Source organism: Pinus tabuliformis, chromosome 9, assembly GCF_031772625.1.
Source record: "Pinus tabuliformis cultivar Carrire ecotype Pingquan chromosome 9, CPIR1, whole genome shotgun sequence".
Lineage (NCBI taxonomy): Eukaryota > Viridiplantae > Streptophyta > Pinopsida > Pinales > Pinaceae > Pinus > Pinus tabuliformis.
In genome coordinates, this window is record NC_142307.1 from 1,277,361,515 (window position 1) to 1,277,373,105 (window position 11,591).

General features: G+C 37.0%; 1 pseudogene across 1 annotated transcript; it reads right to left on the reverse strand.

Annotated features, from left to right (window-relative positions):
* Window positions 1-4,648: 4,648 nt before the first annotated feature.
* On the reverse strand, window positions 4,649-9,743 carry LOC149153218 (H/ACA ribonucleoprotein complex subunit 3-like protein; annotated as a pseudogene). The gene is made up of 3 exons (XR_016262757.1): window positions 9,675-9,743; window positions 5,131-5,173; window positions 4,649-5,005 (listed from the first exon to the last, which is right to left on the reverse strand). The product of XR_016262757.1 is annotated as an H/ACA ribonucleoprotein complex subunit 3-like protein (transcript).
* Between the last annotated feature and the right edge of the window lie 1,848 nt (window positions 9,744-11,591).

The following is an 11,591-nucleotide window of genomic DNA, read 5'->3' on the forward strand; positions in this document are numbered from 1 at the left end:
AAAATTTAATTGTGAATCAACATTGGATGAAAGCATTTTAGTAATGAATGATGCCACATATCAGAAAGGTTCAATTTAACAGGTAAGGAGATTAACTAAATAAATATCCTTTATTGATCAAAGCTTTTTACAAAACATTCACATAATTAATCCTTCATAGACCTGTATTTAATGATGAAACTGGTGTTTTGATATGCACTTGTAATAGTTTCTTTGTTTGCCTTTATGATAGTAGGCAATTCTTATAATTAATAATTTGTAGTGTTAACATCACACAACTGTACACTTTTCTCCTCTTGCTTTGCTTTTTCTGTCAAATCATAAATGTTTGCACATATCAATGGAATGCAATCCGTTCTATTTTCACAAGCCACGTCACTTGCTCTAATAACAAAATAATATGTCTGGGTACTCCTGCCAAACAGATTTCATAACCAGGGAACATTGCTGCTAGAATATGGTTTGGAGAAGCAAGGAAACCAAGCTAATAAACGGTTTTAATATGATGCTCTATTAAATCTAAGTGCAGATCAAAACACCAGTTTCATCATTAAATATAGGTCTATGAAAGTATGATGCTCTGTTAAATCTAAGTGCAGATCAAAACACCAGTTTCATCCATTAAATACAGGTCTATGAAGGTGCCCAAAAACAGAACTAAATTTGTGCCTAAATGCATGATTATTCTTCTCTGCTACGCTACATCAACGAGAAAAATCAAACAGTAAAAGGAGATTAAATGATACAACGTCGTTTCTCTACAGACAATAATAGTTCTTTATTAAAGGAGACTTTACATATATTACAATTTAAGCCTGGCATTGGCAACATCCTCCAGCAAGTGCTGTGATCCAGGTGGATGTTGGTGGCCACCCACCTATCCCATCTGGACCCCCACAACTGTCCCTTTCAGTTTTTCAGTTTCCTTAATTATAGCGCAGTTTACTATTTTTAGCAGTTTTTCGGGTCCTAAACTTCCGGAGTTGTTTTAAGGCCCTAAACGACGTTTTTTGAGAAATCTACTGCTAGCGATTTTTTTGTCAAAAAATCATCTCTTTCGTCGTAGTCCTCGGAGAGATCTTTCCAACGGGCTATCATGCGTGTCAAACGGAGATAATACGACCAATTCGCGACCCCGACAAGTTGATGTACCAACTTACCCAAAAAACGGGGCCCACAATTTGGCGTTTCATCTTCTAGGGTTAGGTTTTGGAATGTGAAGGGTTTTCCATTGTTTCCCAACAATAAATAGGCCTTCAAGCTGGCGTTTCATCTTCTAGGGTTAGGTTTTGGAATGTGAAGGGTTTTCCATTGTTTCCCAACAATAAATAGGCCTTCGAGCCTCATTGTAACACAGTTCAGAACAGTTCAGAGGCATGTAGCCACACATCTCTTCTCAAAGATAAGCTACCATCACCCTAGCTGGTTTATTTCCATTTCTGTTTATAAGCATATTTCAGTATTTTCCATTAATGAAATGAAGTATTATTTCCGCTGCATCTTTGTGTATATGGTTATCTCTGTAATTTGTTGTGTTCCTGTTTAAATCCGGATCATGCTGCGTCCATTGACGATAGCATTTTTCTTCGTCATTGTCTGCTTCTTGCAGCAGGTGCTACATCCTGCCAATGGCAGCGCTCCATTTACCTTCGTGCATATGGTAAAAATGATCTCTGGGAAACCCTTTATGGGCTACTCTGCTACAGGAGTGGCATTAATGTCCATACTTAATAATTAGTTCCAGGTATGATTACAGATCAGACCTTCCTTCTTTAGTTGACGGCCCCATCAACTAGATCTTTATATTTACTTTTCACATGCTTAATTGAGCCAATAGTTATTTAGACAAGTTCTCGAAGAAGTTCAACAAATTTTCTCCCATACATTGCTTTTAGAAAAATTGTTTTACAATACTGCAGATTTGATAGACTTCAAATACAGCTCCCTTCTATAGAAAATTCAACCAAACCCTTGCAATGTTTGCAAAGCTCATGGCTATATGCAAAGTACAATTTGGGCTAGATAAAACAAAAGAAGCAATTTCCAAGCCATTACCGAGCAAACAAGCATTACTAGGAAGTTGTGAAGTTGTATCTGCAGGAAGAAAATTGAGGAATTTGGCCTAGATAAAACAAAAGCAACAATTTCCAAGCCATTACGGAGCAAACAAGCATTACTAGGAAGTTGTGAAGTTGTATCTGTAGGAAGAAAATTGAGGAGACTTGGAAAAACAGTTGCTATCTATTGAATGTAGTAAGGCTAGAGACCTTGAGTTACGGCAACCTGCTTTAGATTTGGGAATTGCTTCCATAGAAAATGAATGGACAAAATTTGTGCTGGAAAACTCAAATGCCAATTTGTAGAGTGATCAGGTTCCAATTCTTTTATGTAAAAATGGGGGCATTTTCAGAGTGTCTCTTTTGTAACCGTTTCATGTAATTAAGATGGAAAACAAGTTTTGTGGATTTCAAAATTTGATCAAATTTTAATTATGTGCATTTTCAGTTGCCTACTATCCTAAAGGCAAACAAAGAAACTTGTAATTTATATGCACAGGAGTATGAATTTGTACAAAATACTTGTGAAATCAAAGAACACTACTTATTATATATTCAGTAAAAATATACAATAAAATATTATGGTAACTATTGTATCTATAATCATCATTTGTCGACTGAGAAGAAATAATGATCAGAATTCAAGGAATGATAAGCCATAGCTAGCATAAGATTAATTTGCAACATAACCACAATTAACTACATTGAGAAAGAGAGAATTATCTATTCATATGAGTAATTCTCTATATACTCCAAATCTGGGCAAAAGCCAAACCAGAGGGTGTGACAAAAATCCACCAGTTGTATTCTGCAGTTCACTAAAGTTTTTATTTGAATATGTAGTTCCACAGATCTGCTGAGATGAAATAATGCTCAAGGAGAAATACCTTCAGAAATGTAAACTCCACCATCACTTTTGCACCATGTTGATTCTGATTTTCACTACACCTTTAACCCATCTGCACACAGTGCAAGGTTGCTGTTGGGTATGCTTCTTTGTTTATGGGATATTGCAGTGTATTGTTGTGTTGCTGAAGGATGAACATGTTTAGAGTAACAAAGGTAAAATTTTAACACCCAGTGGAGGTTGCTAGAACAAGAATAAAAAACACAAGATATGGAACAATTGATAGTTTTGCAGAAAGATCTTCAACAGAAGGCAGAGGCAGAGGCAGAAGCATCTCAGTTGAATGCTGAAAAGGACAATTTAGAACAACATTATTTGAACATTTGTTTAGTTTGATTTGCACTCTATCTAAACATTTGTTTAGCTTGATTTGCACTTTATCTAAGAAGAAGTCATATAAATATCCAAAAGACAAAATAATTAGTTGTGAATAAGAGTCATATAACAGGATACTTACATGGGATAATCTCCTCAAAAGAGGCTTCCAAGGTCCTAACAGGTGTTTTATGAAAAAAATGCAGAAGACGTGGGTCATATCTTTCTGACATGCCCATTCGTAATCTCGATTTGGAAAGGAGTATTACACTCTTAACCTACAAGCAGCATAACATTCGAGCTCCATAGATAGGTGCATTTCTTTGTGGGTTGAGGAGAACAGGACATTTCGAACATTACCCTTCTATATTCTGTGGGCATATGGAAAAGTAAGAACGAGAAGATATTTGAAAGAGACTACCCCATATACAAGAGGCACATGTTTAAAGATCTCTGCATATTTTATGGAAATAGGGCCAACAAAAGAGAAGGTTAACTCGAGACAAATCCAATATAAAGAGATTTGGTCACAAAATCCAGATGATTTTTTTTAAGGAGCTTCTACTAACAGGATCTGTGGCAGGGGGTTTTTCTTGTATAAAAGCCTGGCAACTACTTTCAATTTTGTTGGAATAGTGGTACATGGACTAATAAAAGAGCATTGTGATTAGCTCTTTGGGGGGCACTCCTATTTGCTAACTGGCTAGCTATAGAGGATTTATCAATTTTGGGAACCCCAAAGTGATTCTGGATTGGGTACAGAGATCCACTTTTGGGCAACCTTCCCTTATCTTTTGGATGCTACGCATCAGATCTTTCATGGGATCCTTCTAGAAAGTGACTTTCAGTCATATATTTAAAGAACAGAACCAAGAGGTAGATTTTCTCTCTAAGAAGAGTTGTTTCCAAGCACCGAGAAAGATCTTCTTCACCACTTTTGACAATGGCATCCTCATCAGCACATGGAGTTTTAATTATTAAGGACATCACTGACTGTTCACTGAGAACGATCCTCATATGTCTTTTCAAGTTTTCTGTTTATTTTCTTTTCTTTTTGAAGAATGTATGGGAAATAATATAACAATGTCGCTGAGAAGGAAAGTTAGAGAGGTAAGAAATCTGTAATGATGTTATAGACCTTTAGAGACGCTAGTAGATACATAGTGATTAAGATCCAAAATTATAAAATCTTCTGAGTTTCTACTGAGACTTATCTAGAACATAGAGTTACATGGACATAAGATCTGTCACTACTGCAAATGTATTTACTTTTATTTTGATTAATGGAAGTTAGGAGGTTTTTTTTCTCTGAAAAATCACAAATGTTTAGCCTACAAATAAATGTGCAAAAGTATCGTATATAAGCCAATAATAATAATTAATTCTCTATCTAATCATAACCTCTTAAACAATATATTTAAATTTAAACCCCAATTCAACATCTACAACTTGTGCAAAGTAAAAAAGCATCAAAATACATCTTAAACACAAACTAGCATGAAGTTGCATCCAAAAAGGCAGGGCAAAGACTACAGAGTAAACAAAATGAATAATTAATGTTAACCCTGTAACCTCTAACCACCCTTCCTTTGTCTAGCAGAGACATAAAAACTCTGAATATTCAATTGTCAATAGGTGGGTGGGGGTTGCTGCGTTGGCAGTAAGCCAAAGCGCTTCTTCAGCAAAGTGCGATGCTTTGAGTATTTATCATCTGGAGAAAACCGTGCTGTAACACAAGAAACCTCATGAGATAAAAGATTTTAAAAACATCAATGCAGCAATGCTATCCTCACATATTAATGACATGACATCAAATAAAGTAGTATTATCATAAAAATAAAGGAGACATACCAGGGTGGGCTGACTGTGTTGGAGACCCTACGGGGGAATCCTTCTGCAAGAAAAAAACACATTAAATTAATGTGTGACTCAACATGTAAGTTAGTTTACGCTACATTGCATTGAATATAGAATATAAAAGCACTCATTAGTATCCCTTCATATCTACTTCCTAGCAATAGTGTGGAAGCAAACTCCACACATAAGACAACATGCTTTCAACCAAAGGTCATTTAAATATCAATCTCTGCGTAATTTATGCTGAGCAACATACATGACTATCTAGTATCCAGGTTTCAAGCTTGATCAGAAAAGCATTAAAACAAGAAATCTGGGTAGCAAAGTTTAAGAGCGACGGGTTTCTGCTTGTAAGAGGCTGAATGGACTCAGATATGGAGACCTTGTTTCTGTGGAAGAAAGACCAAAATCTTTTTTCTGTGGATGGAGTGAAGTTCAAGAAGGATCTTATCTCTGTAAAGATATTTTATCTTTGTTGAAGGGCAGAATCCCTAGAAGATCCAAGACCTTTTTTTTCTATGGAGGGTTGAAGCCCTAGAGGAGGCCAAGAACCTCAGTCTGTAAACAGAAGGGACCGAAACTAGATCTACTGCCTAGATTGAGTTCTGAGGTCTGTTTTGTTCAGATCCATAATTATTGTCTAAGTTGACCTAGGTTGACTTGTGAATATTAAAATGTACCTTTGTTGAACTGAAGAATTTCTCCTAGAAAAGATTGTTGGGTTTTCTCTCAAGTTTGGGCTTCCCAGGTGAAAATTTTGTGTCTCTTTGTACGCTAAGTGCTTGGCTGTCTCTTTATGATCCTACTGTCATTATTGCATTATGGTTAAGAACTTGTTTAAGAGATCAACATGGTATCAGAGGGATGGTAAAAAAGCAGCCTTAATAAAGTTCTAGTCCAAGTTCTGTCAACAATGCTTTTGACCAGGACAAAGAGAGACCAAAATTCTGTCTAAGGCCTTAGAAGACTGTGACAAAGGGCCGATAGGTCTCAGGATTGACCTCAGGAAGGCCTCAGGACTGATTGAACAGAGGCCGAGCAGCCTCAGAAGTGGCCAAGAGGTGCAAAGGCCTGTGAAATAGCTAGTGAAGTTCTTAATAATTAGACCAAGGATATCATCAATTATAAGCAATCTTAAAATCCTTTTGTTACTGATGAACTTCTAAATTGTTTTTCCAATAGGGATCCTTTGGGAGGAGGATGTTGACATTGAATTCTTAATTTGTGCTTGTTGTTGTTCAAGGGTTCATTAATAAACTGATGTTTAACTTGCCATGGCTATGTTGAGCTCATAATGATGCCATTGACTATAGTAAGATTGTTGGTTGTGTCATGATTAATGTACTTAAGTATGCTGAGTGAAAGGCTGCCTGAGCTAAGATGACAACTATTGCCATGATGACCAGGAAGAGGTTTTATATTGCGATGTGTATTGCTCTATCCAAGAATCTTTTTTACTAAAGCCTGCTACTTCCAGTTTTGTTGAAACAGGAAGGGTATTTGGAAGAATCATTTATAACAGGAGTGCATGTAAGTATAATCTCCTCAAAAGAGGCTTCCAAGGTCCTAACAGGTGTTTTATGAAAAAAATGCAGAAGACGTGGATCATCTCTTTCTGACATGCCCATTTGCAGTCTCGATTTGGAGAGGAGTATTACACTCTTAACCTACAAGAAGCATAGCATTCGAGCTCCATAGATAGGTGCATTTCTCTGTGGGTTGAGGAGAACAGGACATTTCGAACATTACCCTTCTATATTCTATGGGCATATGGAAAAGTAGGAACGAGAAGATATTTGAAAGAGACTACCCCAGATACAAGAGGCACCTGTTTAAAGATCTCTGCATATTTTATGGAAATAGGGCCAACAAAAGAGAAGGTTAACTCGAGACAAATCCAATATAAAGAGATTTGGTCACAAAATCCAGATGATTTTTTTTAAGGAGCTTCTACTAACAAGATCTGTGGCAGGGCGGTTTTTCTTGTATAAAAGCATGGCAACTACTTTCAATTTTGTTGGAATAGTGGTATATGGACTAATAAAAGAGCATCATGATTAGCTCTTTGGGGGGCACTCCTATTTGCTAACTGGCTAGCTATAGAGGATTTATCAGTTTTGGGAACCCCAAAGTGATTCTGGATTGGGTACAGAGATCCACTTTTGGGCAACCTTCCCTTATCTTCTGGATGCTACGCATCAGATCTTTCATGGGATCCTTCTAGAAAGTGACTTTCAGTCATACGTTCAGAGAACAGAACCAAAAGGCAGATTTTCTCTCTAAGAAGAGTTGTTTCCAAGCACCGAGAAAGATCTTCTTCATCGCTTTTGACAATGGCATCCTCATCAGCACATGGAGTTTTAATTATTAAGGACATCATTGACTGTTCACTGAGAACGATCCTCATATGTCTTTTCAAGTTTTCTGTTTATTTTCTTTTATTTTTGAAGAATGTATGGGAAATAATATAACAATATCGCGGAGAAGGAAAGTTAGAGAGGTAAGAAATCTGTAATGATGTTATAGACCTTTAAAGACGCTAGTAGATACATAGTGATTAAGATCCAAAATTATAAAATCTTCTGAGTTTCTACTGAGACTTATCTAGAACATAGAGTTACATGGACATAAGATCTGTCACTACTGCAAATGTATTTACTTTTATTTTGATTAATGGAAGTTAGGAGGTTTTTTTTCTTTGAAAAATCACAAATGTTTAGCCTACAAATAAATGTGCAAAAGTATCGTATATAAGCCAATAATAATAATTAATTCTCTATCTAATCATAACCTCTTAAACAATATATTTAAATTTAAACCCCAATTCAACATCTACAACTTGTGCAAAGTAAAAAAGCATCAAAACACATCTTAAACACAAACTAGCATGAAGTTGCATCCAAAGACTGTGGCAAAGGGCTGATAGGTCTCAGGATTGACCTCAGGAAGGCCTCAGGACTGATTGAACAGAGGCCGAGCAGCCTCAGAAGTGGCCAAGAGGTGCGAAGGCCTGTGAAATAGCTAGTGAAGTTCTTAATAATTGGACCAAGGATATCATCAACATACTTATAAGCATTCTTAAAATCCTTTTGTTACTGATGAACTTCTAAATTGTTTTTCCAATAGGGATCCTTTGGGAGGAGGATGTTGACATTGAATTCTTAATTTGGATTCCATAAATCTCTAGCTGCTTACGAATGATAATGACATAAGCTGTTGTGCAAAATCTTGGCCATGAGCAGGTCAGAGCCTGTACCAAACTAGGAGAGTGGTGATACAAGTTAAATTGTCTAAGAGGATTTGAAATCTTTTGCATCCCTGTTGATGAAAATTGTTTCACCATTGATTGCCTTTAGCTTCAAGGATTATATCAGAGGACACACAGATAACATTTGTGGATTATATCTTCTACTTGCTGCATGTTGTAATCTATGTACTAAAGGAATTTTTCATAAGCTAATGGTTCATCTGAGGATCTAAATGTGTAGATTACAGAGGGCTTGTTTAGGCCTGCCTCTGAGGGAAGTCTGAGGATCTCTTATGATATTTGGAGAAAAGACCTACAATTGACACAAAGTCAAACTCTTGTTCACTATCTATGCAACAAATTCCAGGTGATCAATGAGAGGTTTGAAATGATATGATGGCATCCAATATTGACTACAGCAGGATAAATTTGCACATGTCAAGTCTGATGAAATTTTGGGCTTCGGGTTTGTAAGCCCTAGAAGACCTGAAGCAAATCCTGAGTTAATTCTAAATTCTGTGGCATTATTGAAGCCATGGCATAAAATCGAATATTTTGAAACAAAACCCGAGCCCCATTCTAAATTGAGTTAATTCTAAACTCTGTGGCATTATTGAAGCCGTGGCATAAAATCGAATATTTTGAAACAAAACCTGAGCCCCATTCTAAATTGATCTTTAGACTTTTGTTGTAGCGAGTTTGTGCTTGTTGCTGTTCAAGGGTTCATTAATAAACTGATGTTTAACTTGCCATGGCTATGTTGAGCTCATAATGATGCCATTGACTATAGTAAGATTGTTGGCTGTGTCATGATTAATGTACTTAAGTATGCTGAGTGAAAGGCTGCCTGAGCTAAGATGACAATTGTTGCCATGATGACCAGGAAGAGGTTTTATACTGCGATGTGTATTGCTCTATCCAAGAATCTTTTTTACTAAAGCCTGCTACTGCCAGTTTTGTTGAAACAGGAAGGGTATTTGGAAGAATCATTTATAACAGGAGTGCTAACATTATGGCCTAACAGAAAAATGACTGATTTAGTACTAAAGCAACAAGATTGATAGTAATCAAAAGGACAACTTGGTACAAAAATTGAAAATCCTAGACCTATATTCAACATTATAGGTCTTGATTAAGGTACTAAAGACTGGTGATACCAAAAAAAATGGAGTTTCCACCTCCTGCACCTTTCACGCCATATAACTATTGTGAATGGAAGCGAAGGATTCTACTTTAACGTGTAGACTTTCTCTCAAAGAAGAAGCCAGAGGGCTTAAAAAATGAAACTTACCTTTAACGTCTAGACTTTCTCTCCATTTTCATTGATATAAAACATGAGATACATTGCTACTGGTGCGAGGTCTTCAGAATCACTCCAAATGTGTGTTTGTATGACTGTCTGTAAATTATGAGGTAGAGGCACCATAAGCATCTCGGTTGAAAAAGGACAATTTAGAACAACATTATTTGAACATTTATTTAGTTTGATTTGCACTCTATCTAAACATTTGTTTAGCTTGATTTGCACTTTATCTAAGAAGAAGTCATATAAATATCCAAAAGACAAAATAATCAGTTGTGAATAAGAGTCATATATGTCTAGAAGGGTTTGTTAAAAGAAATGTAGAGAACTATGTAGGAGGCTCTTTCTCAGATTCAACCCGTGAAGCTAGAGCCAAAACCAAGTCAGAGTTAAAGCCTGAGAGTCTGAATATAGCTAGAGCAGAAGTTTGAGCAAGAGCCAAAGCCAAGCGACAAGATCTGAAACCCACAGGACCCAGATTAAGCATGTGGAAAGTAAAGATAAAGATCCAGTTGATGGGGCCATCAACTAAAGAAGGAAGGTCTGATCTGTAATCATACCTGTAACTAATTATTAAATATGGACATTAATGCCACTCCTGTAGCAGAGTAGCCCATAAAGGGTTTCCCGGAGATCATTTTTACCATATGCACGAAGGTAAATGGGGCGCTGCCGTTGGGAGGATGCAGCACCTGCTGCAAGAAGAAGACCAACAATGGAGAAAAATGTTGTGGTCAATGCATGTAGCACCGACTGGAGGAATCTGAATCCAAAACCAAGCCAGATCTGGGCAAAAGCCAAACCAGAGGGTTGAACAAACACGAGAGTTTGAGCTACAGCCACAGCCGGAGGCACAAGATCTGGTCGCCACAGGTAGGCCCATTGAAGGAGAAGAGAGGAATCTTGCTTATGGGGGCCATAAACTTGATGCAAGGTCTCGTACCTTGAAATAATTACTCAACACAGTGACATGGGCATTCATGCCATACTAGCAGTACAGTCCCCTTCAAATGGTGGGAGGAAGATCAACTTTGGACATTAGGGTTTCTTAAAAAGAAGCATTGTGGTATATGGAGGGCGGGAACTAAAAACAGTCGTTTCGAGATTACCCACTCCATTTTGAAATTTACCTGCACAGTGTCCAACAGATTTCATCCAAGATCGTGCATAAACTGAGAAACCTCTGCAATTTCTAGTTTTTTGTCATAGAAATCCTGGCAATTTCCAGTTTTCCGTCACGGAAGTCCTCGCAGTTAAAACCCAAAATCATTGAAAACTAAAAACAATCAAGACTACACAGTCCATTTTGAAATTTATGCCCTTGCGATTTGAAATTTACCTACACAATGGCCAGGAGATTCAAGCAAGATCGTGGACGATTGGACGATTGAACTGCACAATGGCCAGGAGATTCAAGCAAGATCCTGGACGATTGAAATTTATGAGCAGATTCAAGAAAGCGGACATGGATTCGTAGAACAGTGTTTCATAAAACCTACGGAAGTCGTTATTTATATGGTTTCAAGGAAGGTAAGATAGGGATAGTTTCAGTTATAACAAGAACATAATCTAATGGTTGTAAATATTTTAATATTCTGACTTGAAATCAGACGGATCATAGCAGGATAGGTAAGGCAAGAGGAAAGTTGATTTCAAAGGGAAACGCTTTATGGCGTAACGAGATTACCCCTCCATTTTGAAATTTACCTGCACAGTGTCCAACAGATTTCATCCAAGATCGTGCATAAATTGAGAAACCTCTGCAATTTCTAGTTTCTTGTCATAGAAATCCTGGAAATTTCCAGTTTTTCGTCACGGAAGTCCTCGCAGTTAAAACCCAAAATCATTGAAAACTAAAAAAAATCAAGACTACACAGTCCATTTTGAAATTTATGCCCTTGCGAT